This window comes from Miscanthus floridulus, chromosome 2, assembly GCF_019320115.1.
Source record: "Miscanthus floridulus cultivar M001 chromosome 2, ASM1932011v1, whole genome shotgun sequence".
In the NCBI taxonomy this organism is placed as follows: domain Eukaryota; kingdom Viridiplantae; phylum Streptophyta; class Magnoliopsida; order Poales; family Poaceae; genus Miscanthus; species Miscanthus floridulus.
This window is the reverse complement of record NC_089581.1, coordinates 168017674-168031605: the sequence shown is the minus strand read 5'-3', so window position 1 is coordinate 168031605 and position 13932 is coordinate 168017674.

Genomic DNA, 13932 nt, shown 5'->3' with positions numbered 1-13932 from the left:
TCTCATTCTCAAGGATCAACTCTTTATGATGATCAAGAGTTTCTAGCACAATGGCGTTGTGGCTTTTGATCTTTTCAAGATCTTTCTTGAGTTTCTCATTATCACTCTTGAGCTTGACATACTCATCATAGTCATTGCACTCAACCACTTGCTTGCCTTTGCCACTAGATCCTTGCTCAATGCTCTCATCAATTAAGTCATCACATGATGTAGCTATATCAATCTTAACAACATGGTTAGTAGCATCATGTGGCTCATTTGGTAAAAATTCTTGAGCAATAATAAGAGTATCATGATTGATCTTAAGAGTAGTGTATTCATCTTTTAGCTTATTCTGGCTAGTGGTGAGCTCATTGTGCACCCACTCAAGTTTATTATGTTTATCTTTAAGCTCTTTCTTAAAAGATTTGAGCTCCTTGAGTTTGGATGATATAGCATCATTTGTTTCTTTAAGCTCAACATTTGCCTTTTCCAATGTATCGCATTTAGCTAAGAGTAAATCATTTTTAGCAACAAGCTTTTCATTTTTAGGTCTACTCTTTCTAATGATCTTAGTGTATTTTCTTAGTATTTTGACAAGATCATCATATAAAGGTGAATCATCATCATCGCTATCGCTATCATCATCACTAGCTTGCTCAACATCACTACTATCATCATTATTAGTTACCTTGCGTTCACCCTTGGCCATAAGGCATAGGTGTGTAGAGGATGATGGCGATGATGGCGGTGAAGATGAAAGATCAATAGCAATGGCGGCCACCTTCTCAATGTCACTATTATCATCAGATGATCCACTAGATAAATCAATGTCCGTGAGCCAATTACCGATAATATAGGCCTTTCCACTCTTCTTCTTCTTGTGGAAGTCTCTCTTCTTGCCATCTCTCTTCTTGTATGGCTTCTTCTTCTTCTCATCTTCATCTTCGTTACTTGAGTCATCTTTCTTGCCCTTGTTTTTGTTCTTAAACTTGTCTTTCTTGGGATTGGTGCATTGATGTGCTAGATGATCAAGTTCACCACAATTGAAGCAATCCATTTTGGAGATTGGCTTTCTTCTAGAGCTTGTGAAGAACTTCTTCTCCTTGCCGTCAAACTTGATGCCACTCTTGTTTAGCTTCTTTAGCATCTTGGTGACTTTCTTCACAATGAGAGCAAGATTTTCATCTTTATCTTCTTCATCACTTGAGCTCTCATACTCAAGTCTTGCTTTGCCCTTATCTTGGCTAGCTTTGAATGCTAAGTCCTTCTCTTTCTTCTTGGTAGAGGATGAGCCATCTTGTGGCATGATGTGCACGTATATCTCATGAGCATTGATCTTTCCCAAGATTTATGTCGGTGTAGCGGCGGAAAGATCACCTTGATGTAGCACAGTCACAATATGCCCATATTTGTCAATGGGGAGGACACTCAAGATCTTTCTCACAACGTTGAATGGTGACATTTGAGTAAGTCCAAGCCCACTAACTTCCTCTACAAGAACATTTAAACGTGAATATATCTCATTAGCACATTCTTTGGAAAGCATCTCAAAAGAATTTAGCTTTTTAATTACAAGATGATAGCGTTCCTCACGCTTACTCTTGGTTCCCTCATGGAGCGCACAAACGTCCAACCATAGTGCATGGACGTCTTTGTGGTTCCTTACGCGGTTGAACACATCTTTGCAAAGGCCTCTAAAGATGGTGTTCCAAGCCTTTGCATTCTACTTTTCATAATTAACCTCATCGCCATGTAAGTTAGTAGCATCCAGAGGTTTTAGGAAGCCTTATGAGGCGGCTCTAAGTATATCAACGTCTAGAGCTTCTAAGTATGCCTCCATGCGAATTTTCCAACATGGAAAGTCATCTCCCTCAAAGATAGGAGGAGGTCCATCCCCGTGAAATATCTTGCTCAAAGCGATTAAGCTTAAAAACATGAGCACGAGGCTCTGATACCAATTGAAAGGATCAAGATGCCCAAGAGGGGGGTGAATTGGGCTAATTCTAAATTTTCTTGCAATAATTAAATCATACGGTTAGCCCAATTAACCCCTTATGCCTAGAAAAGTGTTTCTATTAATCTAACGCACAAAAGGACTTACAACCTATGTTTCAAACTTACTCTAGCATGGCAATTCTATGAATGTAAAAATAAGTATTGAATTGCTCAAAGTAAATGCTCAAAGTAAATAGAGAGAGAGGAACGCGACGATGTTTTGCTGAGGTATCGGAGAGTCACCACTCCCCACTAGTCCTCGTTGGAGCACCCACACAAGGGTGTAGCTTCCCCTTGATTCGCGCAAGGATCAAGTGCTCTCTACGGGTTGATTCTTCGACACTCCGTCGTGGTGAATCACCCAAAACTGTTCACAACTTGAGTTGGGTCACCCACAAGCTCCGCCGAGTGATCACTAAGCTCTCAATCACCACCATGCCATCTAGGTGATGGCGATCATCAAGAGTAACAAGCACGAACTCTCACTTGACCACGCGAAGCCTAATGAGAACGGTGGATGCACACTTTGCTACTCTTGATTCACTAATAAGGCTACTCTCTTAGATTCTCAAATCTCAATCACCTCACTAGGACCTTGCTCTTCTTGGCACTCACAAACGTATTTCTCAGCTATTGGAATGAGCAAAAGTGACTCCACACATGAGTGGAGCTTTTATTTATAAGGCAGCCTAAAAAACGAACCGTTATGAGCCACTACGGGGTGACCGGACGCTCCGGTCATGTTGACCGGATGCTCCGATCAGTTCAACCCGCACACCAGTGTTTAAGTGTTGACCGGACGCTGGTAGGATCCGATCACCACTGACCAGACGCGTCCGGTCATATTAAACCCTCACTGAAACCTTACTGTACTCGACCGGACGCTGAACCCCCAGGGTCCGGTCAATACTGACCGGACACGTCCGGTCGTAGATATTCTCTTATGGAACCTTACTGGAGTCGACCGGACGCTGGACCTCAGCGTCCGGTCACTTGACCACTCCAGCGTCCGGTCACGCCAGACACCATCTCCTTGATCAAATGAACTGACCAGACCCTACGGCCAGCGTCCGGTCGCACCGGAGCCAGCGTCCGGTCAGCATTTGACCCTCCATTCACTTCCAACTCTCGATCATATATGAATGAAGTTTGCTCTATTGGATCTTAGGCATATGTAGGAGCTACCTAGTGCTAGTTCTAACAAGTGTGCACCACACCTAACTCACTAGACTCATCTAGGTCAAGCTACCTATCCATACCCCCCTTAATAGTACGGCCAAAGGAAAAACAAAGTCCTAAATTACTCTAAGTGTCACTCCAACTTCAATCGACACTTAGAACTAGTCATCCTTAACCTTATCGTCCATCCTTTGAAAACCAAAACGATTTCCATCATAGGGGCATGACCACCTCAATTGCCCAATCGATCCCCATTACCATGACCTAACTTAATTGCCTCTGCAAAACACACGTTAGTCATAGTAATCTTATATTGTCATTAATCACCGAAACCTAACTAGGGGCCTAGATGCTTTCACTTACGACGTCCTAGTGAGGACTTGGCGTGTGATGCCAATTAGCGCGTGAACCACCTAGTTTGGACTTGCCACAACGTGGACATAGGTTGCCGACAAACAATTGAACCACGAGAACAAATCTTGGTGTTCATATTGTCTCTTGCCCCTATTGGTATAAAGCTAGCTTGTAGAGTTGTAGTTGTAACTAATTGCAACTAACTCTCTAGTCAGCTTTCTAGCTTAGTTGTGTAGTTGCTAGTGTGTGATTGTGTGAAATCAATCTAGAGATCATAGCCACTCGAATTGTATATGAGGCTTATGTTGAAATATAGCTAGAGCAATAGTTGCGTAACTTCACCAGCTGCTCATGCAAATCTATTCACCAGCAGCCTCGCGGGCCTGGAAAGCAAAGAATCCAGGGGTGTTCCAGAATCAACCGATATGCACCCCCAGTTGGAAATTCCAGGTGGTTCTTGGAAGGATGACATAGTGGCATGGCATGTGTTGGTGGCTTGGTGCGCTGGCGTTGCAGAGGAACGATGAAGCTTCGTGCCTGGATATGGTTGACCTGTATTATAACTGTTGACAGTGATTTTACAATCTCGCAGGGGAAACACACAATAATTTGGGCACGTCCTCTCCTGAGTGAAATGATCTGGATTCAGACATTCAGAGTAGTAGTCAGCGGCACTACAGTAAACTAAGGTCTTGTTTGGTTGAGCTTTTGGTTTTGACTTTTGCCCCAAAAAGATAAAAGCTCAACTAAAAGCCTCAAAAGCCACAGCTGCTTTAGACCAAAAATTGAAAGCAGCCTTCCACCTGCTTTTAGCTGCTTTTGGTCAAAAAAAAAATTACCCACCTACCACTTAATGATTCGTTTCTTTCTCTTCTTTCCCGTCCACGACTGTTCCCGTCGAAGCTCGCGAGGAAGCGCGATGGCGCCGTCGCCGTGCGGGCCTCCCCTGCGGGAGCGCGGCCCTCTCTAGTGGGCGGCGCGGACTTCCCCTACCCCATTGTGGCCCCTCCCCCTCTCTACGGCGCTGCCTTCCCCTGCCCCGGTGCGCCTGCGTGGCTCCGGCGAGCGGCACGGCCCGGTCCGGTGAGTGACGCGACCTTCCCTGCCCTGGCGTGCCTGCGTCACTCTAGCGGCGGTGCATCCTCTCCCAGCGTTGGCGTCACCTACTCCGAGCTGATGGCTACACCGGCCCCTGCCCCGATGGCCAGTAGCGGGCGCAACGCCTGCTCCTCTCCAGAGGTAGCGCTGGCCTTGCCCCTCCCTACGGCGGAGACGCGGTCCCTCTGATTGACAGATTGAAGACGATGCAGCCCCCCAGTGTGTGCACGACATGTAGGTCCCGTTCGTAAGTGAGACAAACTTTTCCAAAAGTCACAACCGTTCAACCAAAGGAGCTTCTAACTTTTCACAACAATTTTTTCATAGCAGCTTTTACACAGAAAAATGCTATACAACACATATGTGTTTTAGCGCAAAAAAACACATTGGATTTTGTCCCTGGCTGTGTCTGTCCCAGTGTCTATGTGCATGGACATGTGGAGGCCGTGTACTGGTGTTACTGTTACTGACGAAGGTGTGCATCAGGACCAGGACGAGCAGGTGCGGCTGGATTGATGAATTGATCAGCAGGCCACCACCCAGTACCCAACAGGGAGGAAGAGGAGGCGTCGTCGTCTGGCCAGCAGCGTACGATGCATCGTCGTCATTGCCCCAGGCCACATCGCACGAACCAGTGGGGAGGCGCCACCTCACCCCATGGGCCCCACGTGTCACTGACTCTGTCTTCTTGTCCTCTCATAAAAAAAATTGTGATCTGTGATGTGTGATGATCTGTGATGTGTGATCTATAGATGCTGAAGGTAGAAGAAGGGTAAAGACGGTTGGATCTTAATTATATGGTGCAAAAAAAATCATATGTTGAAACTACATAAAACACATGGTTGTACAGTAGACAAACTCTTTACAAAAGTCACAGCTCACATTAACTTTTACAAAAGCCACGGATCAACCAAACATGATCTAATACAGGGAAATCGTTACGTTGTATGATTGTGGTATGACGTTGTATTGTAAATTTTGATGATAATATCGGTGCGTGATTGCACTGGCCACTGGATTGTTCATCAGTCAAATCATATATGGAAAAAGTCTACTTCACCCCTCATCTTTCATATTTGGTCTACTTCACCCCCAACTATGAAATCGTCTGTTTTACCCCCTGAACTTTCCAAAACCGTCTATTTTACCCCATTGGCGGTTTTTCAGCGGCGGTTTGCTACAAACAGCGTGTTTGCTACAGTACCAGCGGGTTTGCTATAGTGTCGGCAGTTTTGAATTTTCTTTGTTTTTATTTATTTTCGGTGAATTTTTGAAAATTTATAGTAAATCATAGAAAAATCATAAAATGAAAAATCTAATTTTATTGGACTCCACATGAGTAGATCTACACAATGAATATATAATACAGTATGCTTTAGTATAAATTTTTTTTGTAGCTTTAGATTAATTGGAAAATCCAATTTTGTCTGTAATTAATTGGAATAATTCATAGCTACAGCTTCTATGGTCCAATTATGGTGAAATTTTTATGCTACGCTAACTATTGTATGCTTGAACTATAGTTAAAATTTCGTACTCATTGGACTATGTATAACTTAGTTATAGATAAATTCTAATTAATTACAAACAAAATTGGATTTTCTAATTAATCTAAAGCTACAAAAAAATTTGTACTAAAGCATACTGTATTATATATTCATTGTGTAGATCTACTCATGTGGAGTCCAATAAAATTAGATTTTTCATTTTATGATTTTTCTATGATTTACTATGATTTTTCAAAAATTCACCGGAAATAAATAAAAAAAAAGAAAATTCAAAACTGCCGACTCTGTAACAAACCCGCTGGCACTGTAGCAAACCCGCCGTTGCTGTAGCAAAACCGCCGCTGAAAAACCGCACAGGGGGTAAAATAGACGGTTTTAGAAAGTTCAGGGGGTAAAACGGACGGTTTCACAGTTGGAGGGTGAAGTAGACCAAGTATGAAAGGTGGGGTGAAGTAGACTTTTTCCAATCATATATTGATCTTTGCCGGGGCCCCCCCCCCCCCCCCCCCCCCCCCCCCCCCATCTTGACTGAAACGGAGCGGTTTGTCGGAGGTTCAGTTTTGTTTACTCGGCGTCGGTGCGACGTGTACATCTCAGCACACTACCACCCGCCAGATGTACCGTACTATACTACGTACTACATCTGAGTCTGATTCAGGTGTTGCTGGGGACAGATTTGGTAAAACTCGTGATCACGCACTCTGTTCCAAAGCCTGATCAGAGGAGCTCGTGACTCGTGAGGCAGGCCTTTTTCTAGTAGCATGTTGCTCGTGCCTTCTGGAACTCTGATGTACTAGGAGCATTAATTCTTCAGGGCAAGTGGCACTGAAAGGGGTGGTGGATAATGAGCCAGCTGGATTTTCCTTTTTTTAGTTTTCTTTGAAATCGATATGTTCTTACTTACTGTAGTCACCAAAATTTCAAACCGTGTTAAACCAGTGGAGCCAAAGCCAAAATTCATTTGGAATCAATTAATCTTGATTCTAATAAAAGAAAAACAAGCACAATCAGAGTAATCTTGAACTAACTTTTCGGCCAGCCCCAACATGTGAATGTCGTATCCGGCAAATCACAAGCAGCGCGCGACGCCACTGGCTGGCTTCGCTTCTCCCGTAGAGGACGGACGCTGCGAAGCTGCTTCGTGCGCTCGCCACTGGAAGTCAACGGGTCCATCGGATCATCTAGGGACTTAGTTTAGTTAACGAAAGTTTTTGGGAAATGGTACTGTAACACTTTCATTGTTATTTGACAATTAGTGTCCAATCATAGTCTAATTAGGCTTAAAAGATTCGTCTCGTGAATTTCGTCTAAACTGTGTAATTAGTTTTATTTTTTATTTATATTTAATGCTTCATGCATGCATCTAAAGATTCGATGTGACAGAGAATCTTAAAAAATTTTGGAAACTAAACAGGCATCAGGTCCCTAAATCGTGGAACCGTAATGAACTCGAGGTCGCGCGCGGTACACGCCGGCGTGTGGGCTGTGGCTGGCTGGCTGGCTGCTTCCATTCCATCTCCATGCAAATGGAGCAAGGAAATGGTTTGGTGACGTACGTGTGCGTTCTAGAAGAGGAAGCAGTAGAAGCTTTCGCTGATGCTGATGACAACTACGCTTGTTTTACTTTTACATGTAAAAAAAATACTGGGAGCGCCCACTACTTCGGTAGTGATGGGCTGATGATGGCTGCAGCTGCAGCGATCAAGGCCTTGGTTTATCCGGGCGGCATACAGCCTGAACGGCTGAGGCTCGAACGATCGTATACGATCGTAAATTATTACTGCTGGCTGATTTTGTGTGGAAGAAAAATACTATTTTAACTGGAAATTTACAATCATTTACGACTAAACAAACAGACCGATGGTATAATCGTACGGTCTATTCCTAAGACAAAAACTTGATCTCCCTGACACCATCTGGATCTGGGCTGGCACACTGCCAGTCTGCCATTGCGTGGGAACCAGGAAACGGTCGCCGTGTCTCAGTCACCATACTTTTAGTTATGACTTGTTAGCCAAACGAACAAGGCAAACAGCCGTGTGAACGGCTTAGGCATGCTCCAGTTCTCTAATGCAAGTGATGGTTACAGAAAATACTAGAGTATGCTACTGTAGCCCCCGTCGGCGAAAGGTCGCCATCATTTGCATTGCGTTATTAGAGCAAGTATAATAGCAGGCTGTAAGCCGACTAAATGCTGAGGTGGAGGAGAGAGGGGAGGAGAGAGAGGAGAAGCGGGCTGTAAGCTTACAGCCGGCTTGGGCACAAGAACCAAGAAAGTCTGTGAGAGAGACAAGTGGACCATGTATTAACTGTAAAGAGCTAACTACTGTATGAGTGGGCTGAGAGAAGGCTGCAAGAAACCTTACAGCCAGCAAGCCGACTATATTATTAGTCTTGCTCTTAGAGAACTGGAGCCGTGTCTGGCTGCCTGCCTGCCAATTCTTGAAACCTAGGAGTACTCCTAGTACTAATGCCGTGACCAACCAATCAGTCGCAACAGCTGTTTTTGTAAAGTTCGTCCCCCGGCCGTCTTCTTCCTCGACCCTGCCTTTTTTTTCGCGAGGAGCTTCGGAGAAAGAACGGGGACGTTTGGATCCCTTGCTGCCCTTGCCTAGCCTGGCTGGGCAAACACAGCGGCGTTTGGTTGGCTTGCTCGCTGCTTCGGTTCTTGTGCTGTCGAACTTTTTCTTCACCAAGTCAGGCAAGCCAAATCCGCGTCGGTCGTTCCGTGGCATTTGCTTTGTCAGTTTGCAGTCAGAAAACGCACAAAAGGACTCTCGAGACGGAGGTTGCACGCTTGCCTTGGATTGCACCAAACAAAAGAGGGAAAAAGGAGTTCCGTTTCCATCCCAACTTGTTTTCTTGAAACGATGATCCATCCCAACTTGTCACTTGAAGGAGACGGCCCGTTTGGTTCCACTGCTAATGTTTAGTAGCCTCTAAAATTCAGTGACCTTTCTAAAGTTCAATGACTCCTGTTTGGTTTCAGCCGCTAGAGCAGCTGTCCTATATACATTTTAATCACTTTTAACTATCTTTTGATGACTAAAAGATACTAAACTTCAGTTACCCTAAATTTTAGTGGGGTGTTTGACATTTTATGATGAAAAGTGACTAAAGTTTAGTCACTAAATTTTTTTGGAGGGATGATCAAACAGGCCCGAAGCATTGGGAAAGGAAGATGAATTAAACCCGCAAATCCTCAATGGAAACCGAAGGATTGCCAAGATACATACAAAGGAATATATTCACATCGCATGGAATTCCTGGGAGCTACCTCTCCCATGACAAGCAAACACACACACACACGCATACTAGATTTCCTCAGCATCTGTTGCAAAATCTCCCCGTTGGACAGATTATTAACCTTTTCTCACTCTACATGCTACACCCAATCCTAAAAAAAAACGGAAAAGATAAGACTGAGAGAGAACAAAAAGGCAAAAAGAAAGCAGAAAGATTTGGGGAACTAACCGCTAGTCCTGCATATAGACTAGAAACCACTCCTTCGCTAGTAGTAGAAAGGACAGAGAGAGAAGGTAGCAAGAAGAGCACCATACGTGCGTGTGCGTGTGTATGTAGAGGCAGGAGGATCGGAGGAACCCGGCGGTGGCGATGAGGGGCAGCCGCCGCGCGCCTAGCGGAGGGCGCGCGCGAGGCCGGCGAGGATGCGGGAGAGTCCGAGGCGGAAGCGGACGACGGCGCCGTGGGAGTAGGGCGCGCAGTCGCGGCAGACGGTCTCCATGGCCTCGACGAAGAGGCTGAGGCTGCGCACCGGCGGCACGTACAGCGTCAGCGGGGCCGCCGAGAAGGCCAGCGCCATCAGCAGCTGCAGCATCTTGTTGATGGTTCTTGGACGAACGCCTGCTGGTGCTGGTTCTTCCCCCTTGGTTCGCTTCGCCCCCGGCGACAAGAGCCAATCCAATCAGATGATCAGATCCAGTCGGCTGGCAGCTTATGGCTTGGGCGGCACGGGACACGGGGGTATTATTGAGGTGGTGAGACGGCGGGAGGGACCGGCACCCGTGGCGCGGCGCGGCGAGGGAAAGGCGAGCGAACGTCTGGTGGCGGTTGGTTGGTTTGGTGGTGGAGAACTGGAGATGGTTTGGTGTGGGGTGGGGGAGGCAAAAGCAGCTTGCTCTGCCCGCCAGGGTGGGATGGTGTGGTGTTCGGCAGCGGCACGCGGTTTCGTTTTCGGCGGTTCTCGGTTTTGGCTGTGCGAGTGCGGGCGTCCGTGTTCCATTCCATCTGGCCGTTTTATAGCCTAGCCTGCCGCCTGCGCGGGATAAAGGTAAGCACGGCAAGGAACGCGACTCTGGCGTTTTCTGGAGCGGCGGCTAGTCGTACGTACATTCCTTTGGTAAGAAACAAACTTTAAACATATGATGGAATATATAAAGAATAGTATTATTTACAATATGTAACAAGTATTACTAAAACAGTAGTAATTTTCTTAATAAATATATTAAGAGATACAAATATTGACATTATTTAAAAAAAACTACTCAAATCTGGAAAAAAAACAATTGACTCTTCAAAAAAAAATGATGTGCTGTTATTTATTTTGAGATGGAGAGCAAGCGTAGAGCCAAAGCAGTCTGCGCGAGAGCTCACTAAATTGACTTCCGCACTTCACTTTCACTTGGACCCGTTCACTGCGCGGCGGAATTCAGCATGCCGAACTCCCGGGTTTTCCTCCCAAACAAACGAAAGAATTGCGATTTTCAGCGGCCGCCCGGGCCCGGCCCGGGAGAATAGGTTCAGCCATGTAATAGTAAGTGAAAGGCACGGCTAGTCTATCTCTATCTCTACAACTAAAACATTCATAACTATTTTGTTCAAGGTACGACACCAAAGCTGCTCCGTGCGATCAAATCAGAAAGGCAACGTGCACTCACTTTATGCGATGAAATCAGAAAGGCAACGCGCACTCGCTCCATGCGATCAGCTCAATCCCTATAACACCAGCAGCAAATCAGCAAAGCAAAAATCAATTCTCCCACGATAGACATTTTTTATGCCACAATCATCGCTTTGTGTCGTCGGTCTACACTAAAAAATTACTAACGTTATCGTTGGATGAGGAAGTTGATCGCTTTGCCCAGCTTAATTAATCCGGCTTCCGCGTGTCCCCGTAGTCTTTCCACGTATTCACGTATAGGCGCATGTTAGTGGCTAGCTCGTTTGCCGGGGAGAGGAGTTTGAGCCGTGGATCACGTATTCACGTATACACAGGGGACACGCGGCAGCCACGTACAGGCTGTCGCACGGGAGCACGGTGCGACGCCGTCGCATAGACGAAAAAAATATACAGCCAAAAAAAAACGGTTCCAAAACAAACACTTCCACGGGCAAAAAAAGAAAGTGTTTCAGAAAAAAAAACTCTTCCACGTCGTTCACATGGCCGGAAAAAATACGTTTCCCAAAAAAAGAAAAAACATTTCCTAGAAAAAACTATACTGCAAAAAACAAACCCTTTTCTGAAAAAAAAAGGAAAAAACAAAACCAAAATATTTCCGAAACAAAATCTTCCACATCATCCGCGGCCGGAATAAAACGATTTACGCTTCTGAAAAAATATATATACAACAAGAAAAACTCTTTTCCAAAACAAACTCAGCCAAAAAATAAAGTTGCCGACCAAACTCTTCCACAACGATATAGGCCCCGTTCGGCTTACCCCATATTCGACTTGTTCGGCTTCTTTTTTCAGACAGAACAATATTTTTCTCTCACAGCAATTCAGTCAGAACAGTGTTTTCCAGCCAGTTTTAGCCAAAATTCTACCAGCCGAACGACACTTTAAAGGACTGATTACAGACCGATGGAACAGATCAGGCACGTATTCAAACAGAGAAATTCAACAAGGGCTTTACTGACGAAAACAAAGCAAATCACACATATATTCAAACACAAGAAAACTTTGCTGACACTGACGAAAGAGATCACACATATATTGAAAAAAGAGTAATTTGGACAACAGACCCTCCCGCCACCGATGACTCAAAGGCACAATCAAGTTCACTGTCCTCAGTAATTGTACAGTTCGGTCGTGCTCGTCGTTCAATAAAGATATTCAACCAAAAGAATATAGCTCATGCAATGCACGGGTATTTATCTATATTATTTTTGTATATAAAACTTAGGTGACAAAGTCGCTTCTCGCGTGTACGGGCGTCGTACGTGAACAGGCGGAATTCCACGCTGATCACCTGGGCGGGACAGCGGGCGATCGGCGTGGCGATGTGCAATATATTCTCCACTCCTCCACGCGACGCCGACGCGATGTGGGAACTGGGAACGGACTGGGGAGAGGAATAATAATATGGGGGCGTTTCCGATTCGTGAATCGTGACCATGCAGTGCAGGCGAATTGGCGAATAACCTCGTGAGCCATGGATGGAGGTTCGATTCGACGAGCAGACATCACCATTCACCAGTGTCACCACCCAATCGCGCGCGCGCGTGTGTTTTTCCTTCCCTCTCTTTCTGCGATGAAACCACGTGATTCAGGCCATGTTTAGTTCCCCATTTTCCAGAATTTGGCACTATGAAAAAAGAAGATTCCCTGTCACATCAAACTTGCGGTACATGCATGGAGTACTAAATGTTGACGAAATCAAAAACTAATTGTACAGTTTGGTTATACTCTACGAGACGAACGTTTTAAGCCTAATTAGTCAACGATTAGACAATTATTACCAAATAAAAACAAAACGCTACAGTGCAAAAACAGTGCCGCCGAATCCGGCGGCGCTGAATCGGCCTCCAACTAAACACGGCCTCAGTTTGTAAAGCAAAGTCTGGACCAAGCAGCCGTTCCCTCGTTATTTTTTCATTCTGTTTTTGGGAACAGATGTGTTGACAAGTGTCTAGTCGTCCCCGTTCGTTTTGCCGGAGTGCCACGACGATTGGGCAACAAATCATTAGCCCCCTCTCCTCAGTTCCCCATCCCATCCTGGGCCAGAGTTGGCGCCGCCTGAATTTTGCAGGCACTAGCATTTCGTTTATATTTGATAATATTGTTCAATCGTTGACTAATTAGGCTCAAAACATTTGTCTCGTAAAGTACAATCAAACTGTGCAATTAGTTTTTTATTTCATCAACATTTAATACTCTATACATATACCGTAAGTTTGATGTGACGAAAAATCTTCTTTTTATATAGTGTCAAAGTTTAGATTCTGGGTGAACTAAACATGGCCCTGGCATCCTGCGATCATGGGCTCCGATCCGCGGCGGCCATGCCATACATACAAGATACATGCAACACGCTGCACAGACGCTTTGGGTTAGTCGGCTCCATAGTCCATTCGCACGCACGTTGCTGCGTTCCTTCCCACACGGCCACACACAGGGCAGGGACACGAGCACGTGCACGTCTGGAAGGAACAGGGCACTGCTGATCCCCCTCTCCACAGTACTGCTACTGGCAGCTGGCCTGGTTGACCCACGGATGGACGGGATGCGTGCATCGCCCAGGATTCGACGAGGTTGACCGTCAGCTGAGTTGAGCTGCCCGTGACGACGCACTGGTCAGCCTCTTCGGCTGGAGTTAAAACTATCGTATGATCGTAGATTATTACTGCTAACTGATTTGATATGAGAGAAAAATACTGTTCTAACTAAAAATTTACAATCATTTACGATCAAGCGAACATGCCAATGCTGCCGGTTTTTCCACCTCCCGCGTCGAACTTTCTTTTCCTTAGCTCTGCTCTACAGACGCCTGCCTCAGCATCAGTGCGCTGCAGGGCGGGGAGACTGGAGAGCGGAAGCTTGCAAGATGGAACCAAGCAGATTTTTTACTCATAA